The following is a 6,961-nucleotide window of genomic DNA, read 5'->3' on the forward strand; positions in this document are numbered from 1 at the left end:
GATGCTTCGAAATCAGATGACAAGTCGAAGATGAAGAAAGCCTTGAACTATTGGATATGTGCTGAACCACATACGGTGAAGAATTGCCCTTCTAGACGAAAAGTGGATGCGATTGCACAATCTAATGCGAAGAATGAAGAAGCTTCTGTGGGGATGATGCAGATACTTGGTGCTGCTGCTACAGAGGTGATCTCTCAGAGGGATCCTGAGAGGAACAAGTTGGAGTATGTTCGGATGAAGGTTGGAGATGCTGATATACTCACTATGATGGATAGTGGGGCCTCTCACAACTTCATGGGAGAAGATACTGTGAGAAGAATTGGGCTAAAATTTGTACCAGTGAAGGCATAGATGAAGACAATCAATTCTCCTCCTGATGATGTTCTTGGTGTAGCTGAAAAAGTGGACACAACACTAGGTGAACGGATAGGGAAGGTCGACTTCACTATAGTGCAGATAGATGACTATGAAGCTGTGTTGGGAATGGAATTCTTGAAACAATTAGTTGTTATGATTGTTCCACATTTGAAGAGGTTGTACATTTACGATGGAAGGGAGGATGTACCCATTAGTGTGCTAACCATTGGAGTGACAAAGCCTGATTGTAAGTTGGTAGTGATGCAAATCGAGGATGAGAAGCGAATCGAGGATCTGAGTAAGCGGTTGTCTATGGTTGAGACAAAGCTTACCGAGAAGTCATTGGTCATCAAGACTCTTTCAGATAGTATCTTGGATTTTTCAAGAAGGCTAGAAGTGGTCGAGGATGATGATGATGATGATGATGAGGCATATGTGGGGCCGAATGTCAGGGAGGAGGATCGGGTCACTTATCTACAAAGGATGGAGATAGAAGATCATGACAAATGGATTGAGTTGATTAGTGAGGGTGAGCCTTCAGGCTCTACTCCCTCTACATCTTCTTAGATGGGAAAGAAGATGGGGCTCATTGTTAGCTGCTCATGACAGTGAATCCTTAAAACAGGTTGAGCAGGTATGACAGATGGTGTAGGGATGGTTTGGCATCAAGCATCATGACATGTTGCAAAAGGGATGGAGTTTCCATGGACCTAAGCATGGATGAGATTCTTGGTGAGTCCAGGATGTGGCAGAATCTAAGATAGACTGGTGAAGGCATAAGGATGAACATTCTTATGATTTGAGCGTGACAGTTGGACTGATCACTCGACTAGTTCAAGTCATGGGGGCTAGCAGTGTAACAGAGAGATGTTGGAATCAGGCAGGCTAAAAGGATGACAGTTCACAAGATGGGACGACACATGGTGGAGATGGGAGTTCTACATATGTTGCAGGGATGTTTGTAGTATGTGGAGGATTTGACATCATGGACCAAGGATGAGACAGATATTGATGTTGATCTTGGTGGATGGCTACTAGGATGGTATGTTGTCGAGGACGACAACGACTTCAGGTGGAGGAGGATGTAAGGACCTGCAGTCCTTGCACGCACTCCGGCATGAAGTGCGATGGGAAACAACGAAGGAACAAGCTTGACTTGGCGTGCGAAAGTATTATGGAATAAAGCGAGCACATAGAAGAGGAGAGCGATGGTTATATATATGCGTGGGAGCATGGAGGAGCACCCACGGGTCGACCAAAAAACGTAGCAGGCCGACTGATGGTTATAGGCGTTTGAAGGATGGCTGACAAAAGTTTAAGTGTATTTGCAATGGAGTTTGAGGGCATAGGCAGGTCAGCTGGGCAGCCACGAACTTGCCTTGCCCTTCGTATAAACAAGTGTGCGTTGGAGCTCATTTGGCATCGTCGATCATCACAACGAACTTGCTCAACATGTGAAGGAAAAAGGCGTAGGTCTAGTGTGGACGCAGCAAAGAAGAGGAAGGCATGGTTTTGGTGATGCGCCCGTTCTTGGGCAAGGCCGCATAGAGATAGTGTCGTTTCTTGGTTTGGGTGAAGGGCGCGGGTAGAGGAGCGCCTACCGGTTGGAGTAGGGCGTGCACGTGTGTGTGGCGCTTGGATTATGCGAAGGAGCGCCCGACGGTGAAATGAAGGCGTGGGCACCCGGTTTGTGCGACGACTTGGCACGGGTTCTTGGGTGACTCGGCTGAGCGCCCGCCCGTCATGCAAGTGTGCACGATGTGACTTTTGGTGAAGTGTTGAGATTGTGAACGGAGGTGTGACTCGTGTGAAGGCGCCCGTGTGTGGTGACTTGGTTACGACGAGGCACGCCCAAGTTGGGAAAACAACACGATCTTGCGACGAGGTGAACGAAGGGTTGGTGAGTTGTGCGGAGGTGCCGACAAGCTAGGCAACTGAGTTTTCCGAAGTTGAAAATTTGATAAGTGTAAATTTGGGGTTTCCCAAGATTTAACTTGTACTTTGTAAAAGTGAAGATTGAATAATATATTGATACAGGCAGACTCATATTGCAGGGAGTTGCCCCTCCCTTTATACTGTTGCGCATTTCTCTTGTATAATGTTGTTTATGTGAATGTTATGGGCTTTCACTTGTATAAAGGATAAAGAAATAATACTTGGTAACGAAAATAAAACTAAGTATGGAATGTTAGGCGTAGTCTACAATCGTAAGTATTGGTGAAAAGAAAACAATTGGTAGTGCTGCACCTCGCTATAAGCAGTTGAAAGACTACCGCCGGTGTAGGGGCGTGACACCAGCGGTCCAATATCCCACAGGGGTGGTGGGGTGATTCGGGGAATCACCCTGCCCTCCTCCCCACCCCAGCTGTAAGGACCTAGGGTTCCTTCGCATGCCCACCCGATGTGTGACAGCTTGTTGGCAGATGAGCGGTTGGAAAATATGCGAAGTGCGAAGTCCTATGACCAATGTGCGAGAGACATGTTATAATGTGCATGAGGAGAGGACAAGTGAAGTCTTTATAGCGCGGGAGCATGCTTGGCATGCCCATGGGCCAACCTCATATATTGTGGAGGATGTGCGTTGAAGTGTTGGCCGACAACCATAACACAAGCAAACAAATGATATGTGAGGGCATTGGCAAGTCGTCTTGGGCAGCTGTTACACAGCAATTTGTCACCGTTTGTCACCGTCCCTGTTACCCCTCACCCGCACACTGGAGTACTCATTTCGAGACCTGTGAAAAGTGACATGACCTGAAACCACTTGCATCATATTCCTCTAAGTATGAGCTTCATATGCCCTGAAGACATCTCCTATAGAATATCCATGTCCACAGTGTATTTCCCGCGCCAATGAGGGAAATCCTCTAAATAGGGCGCGCCATTGGCGCTCTGTCTCAGAGTCGCACTCGCGCCAACCGAATTGAGTAAAGTTTTCAACGAGCAAGCTTTCGAAGGTTCTCCTTAACCCATTCACCAACTGAATCTATGTTGAACTAGGATAGTTTGGCTTCGAATCTCCATAGAAGGGAAGTGGTTTGCCACCTTTCATGGAAGTTTCCAAGTGATAAAGCTAATCCCATGAATAATGTGGTTGATCCTATCTCTTTCCTCTCTATCTATAAAAGCTTGCCTCTATGCCTTGAGCAAGCTAGTTCCAGCATAGTGATAGAGAATACCAAGAGTTCAAGAGTTTGAAGTTGCAAGAGCCTTCTTTGCACCCATAAGGCCAAATCTAAGTAAGGAGATTCTTATCACCCAAAGAGAGAGAGGCTTGTTTCCTATCCCAACAAGCTTTGCAAGACTTGTGTAGCTGACTACCCAGCCAAAGGAGGATTTGACGTCAGAACAATGGTTGTATTCTTCTTTGTTATTTATCAATAATAGATGACTATCATTATGGTTCCACTCTCATTGTCTTATGTTTGATGTTGAGTTATATCTTTTCTGACTGATATATAATTGCATCTACTAGATTTTATGCTTGTATTCGTGTTGTTCTTTGCATGTGCAGGTGTCCAATCACGGAGATCGTGGGGATCGTGACCGGCCGAGGCAAAGGAACGAGAGCGATGTCTCTTCTACGAACATTAGCGTTGGAATCCAAGTAGGTTCTCACCATCCACTTTTTATTTGCAATTAGGAACTTGCATGATAGCATTGTGTGATTGTTGCTAGACCCGGTCTGGGCTAGTAGGGATCGTCTCTGTCCACAGAGAGGATTTACCTCCACAACAATTTGGCGACTCCGCTAGGGAGTCTTGTCTCTTTGGTTTCTCGTTTGATTGCTTAGATAGCTTTCTGGGTTAGGTCTCTTGCTGTCTCTTGCTTCCTGGTCTGCCTGGATACTGTTTTCAAGCCCTGGATTGCTTGTTTTCGTTTTTTATTTAGAAAACTTGATTAGCGCGCTTTTTAGCCTTACAGTTGCACCAATTGGCGCAAGTTGCTCAAAGACAACCCGCGCCAATCCCATAAAAGCGCAAGTTGCAGCCTGACAGTCGCGCCAGGCCTGTCAACTTTTCTAGTTTGCTTGTTTTCGAGCCCTCTGAGCTTGGATTGGTATCTTGCCACGTAATTTTCAATTACTGGAGTGTGTTTGATCCTTGTTTGACTGGTTTTAGACCTCCATCCTTCGGGTGTTTGCCGTTTTCTATCGATTTCACATTTTAGCCCTAGGGCATCTAGTGGCTTTGTGCGTCGAGCCTTCCGTAGGAGTCTTGGGTTCTTTGATCGTCCAGTCGACTTTGTGATTACCTTTTTGCGCTTGATCAGTAGTTGTCAAAGCCTTTTATTGATATTCAAGTGATTTGCTCCTTTTCCGCTTGGATTTCACTTGACTTCGTTTGGGCTTAGATTACATAGTTCGTAGAGCTCCTTGTGTTTTCTTCTTGGTTTGAAGGACTATTTTGGTGTTTTGGGGATTCAATTGTGTTCTCATTGAGTGAAATTTGTCTCTTTTTCTCGGTGTTACTATCTCTCAAAATTTGTTTAGTGCACTTTGCCATTGAAAAGAAAACGAACAATCTCTTTTGCGTTGAATTAGTTAATTGAAATTAACATAGACAATCTATTTTGATTTAAGATTTTATTCCTATACTAAAAAGGCTTGGAGAGAAGCCTCCCAAGCTCACTATAATTTTGACATCCTAAAAGGCTAGGAAGGTCAGTATTGCGACAAAGATTATGAACCTGAGGTCTAATGTGGTTGTAGGGGGGGCACTCTAAAAGGAAGTGGTTTTCATCCTCGATGTTTCTATTCTCACAGAGGTGGCAAATTCTTTCCATCCATGGTGTTTTAGGAACGGCCCAACTACGTGTTTCACTATGGAGCTCATGAGAGTTCGTTCTAATCTTCACTATATTAATTTTCTTCTCTGAGCTAGTTAAAATAGAGAGATACTTTTGATCTTCTAGGGTGGGGTTGATGACCTTCTTATAATAACTTAATTTTCTTTTAGCTGCTAAATCTTTCTCACACCACATTTTTTCTTTGAACTTATAAGTAACAATATTTTTAATGTTATTAATGTTTTGCAATGCATCATTCTCGTTGATCTCCCAATAGTTTAACCAGGCCCCCATGTCTTTATACCACCCCCTTTGAGCCTTAGGTGGTTTTGGCTGGAATTTAAAGCTAGCTTAGGAAGTCTATGATCTCCTATGTTATTGAGTTTGTGCTTGTAACAGGAATGACTAAAGTTTCAAGGAGGAACTTCCTTTTATCCCACATTAGGAGGTTTGTCATTTTACAATTATTGACTTATCTTTTGATCAAGTTAAAAAATTACAAGAAATGTATTTAAAAAAAAATTATACATGCACTTAAAATTATATTTATACAACTATCATCAATTGAAAATAAAATTTAGTCAAAGCGAAATATATATATATATACAAAAATTAAAACATTGTTAGTTTTACAAAAACCTTTATATCCATGTATATTTTCTTCTAACAAAAATTTCCATAATACTTGTAAATACTCAAATTCATATAAACATATAATGATTAAAGAGTAATGAATGTAGAGATATAATGAAACTATTTTATTATAAATAGAAAAAGAATAAATATAAGATATAATGTTTATATTCATTGTCTTTAAATTTTAAACTTTTACCTAAATACACTAAGTCGTGTTGTAATGGTATTTTTATATAACTCAAAATATTATTTTGACATTCTAACCTTATTCTTTAAATAAGTTAATATAAATATAAAATAGAATATAAATGAAAACTTATAAAATATAAGTAATATTTGTATAATTAATCAAAAAAATATTATATAATTATAATAATTATTATTAACTTTTTAGTTAAAAATATTTATAAAGAAAAGATTATTTATTTTAATTTAAGTTTTAATATAAAAATTATATGATGATGATGGTGGTGGTTAACCTCCACTGAGACCAAACTTTGGTCTATCGGAACTAAGAAATGAATTATTTAGTTTGATTTAAGATTTTATTCCTATGCTCAAAAAGGTTCGAGAGAAGCCTCTGAGCTCACTATAATTTTCACATTGTAAAAGGTTAGGAAGGTCAGTATTGCAACAAAGATTATGAAACTGAGATCTAATGTGGTTGTAGGCTTCATCCTTGATGTTCATATTCTCACAAAGATGGCAGATCCTTTCCATCCATGGTGTTTTAGGAACTGCCCAACCACTGTTTCACTATGGAGCTCATGAGAGTTCGTTCTAATCTTGGCTATATTAATTTTCTTCTTTGAGCTAGTTAAAATAGAAAGATACTTTTGATCTTCTAGGGTGGGATTGATGATCTCCTTATAATATCTCAATTTTATTTTAGCTACTAAATCATATATAGCGTTCTATCTATTGTTGTAAGTATTAAAAAATAATAAATTCTTTTTATTATTTATTTATTATTATTAAAATAATAATAATAAATATTTTTAATATTATTTATTATATTTATAGATGTATTTTTTTAGGGTTTTTAAATTTTTAATTTATTTATCAATAGTTATTTGGTGGAACTATTTGACCTACACTAATTATTAGTACTAATCACCATAAGGGTTTGAGATTTATCTCAAAAACAATAACTCCTAACCAACCTACATGCCTCCAAATG

This window comes from Pinus tabuliformis, chromosome 1_1 (assembly GCF_031772625.1).
Source record: "Pinus tabuliformis cultivar Carrire ecotype Pingquan chromosome 1_1, CPIR1, whole genome shotgun sequence".
Lineage (NCBI taxonomy): Eukaryota > Viridiplantae > Streptophyta > Pinopsida > Pinales > Pinaceae > Pinus > Pinus tabuliformis.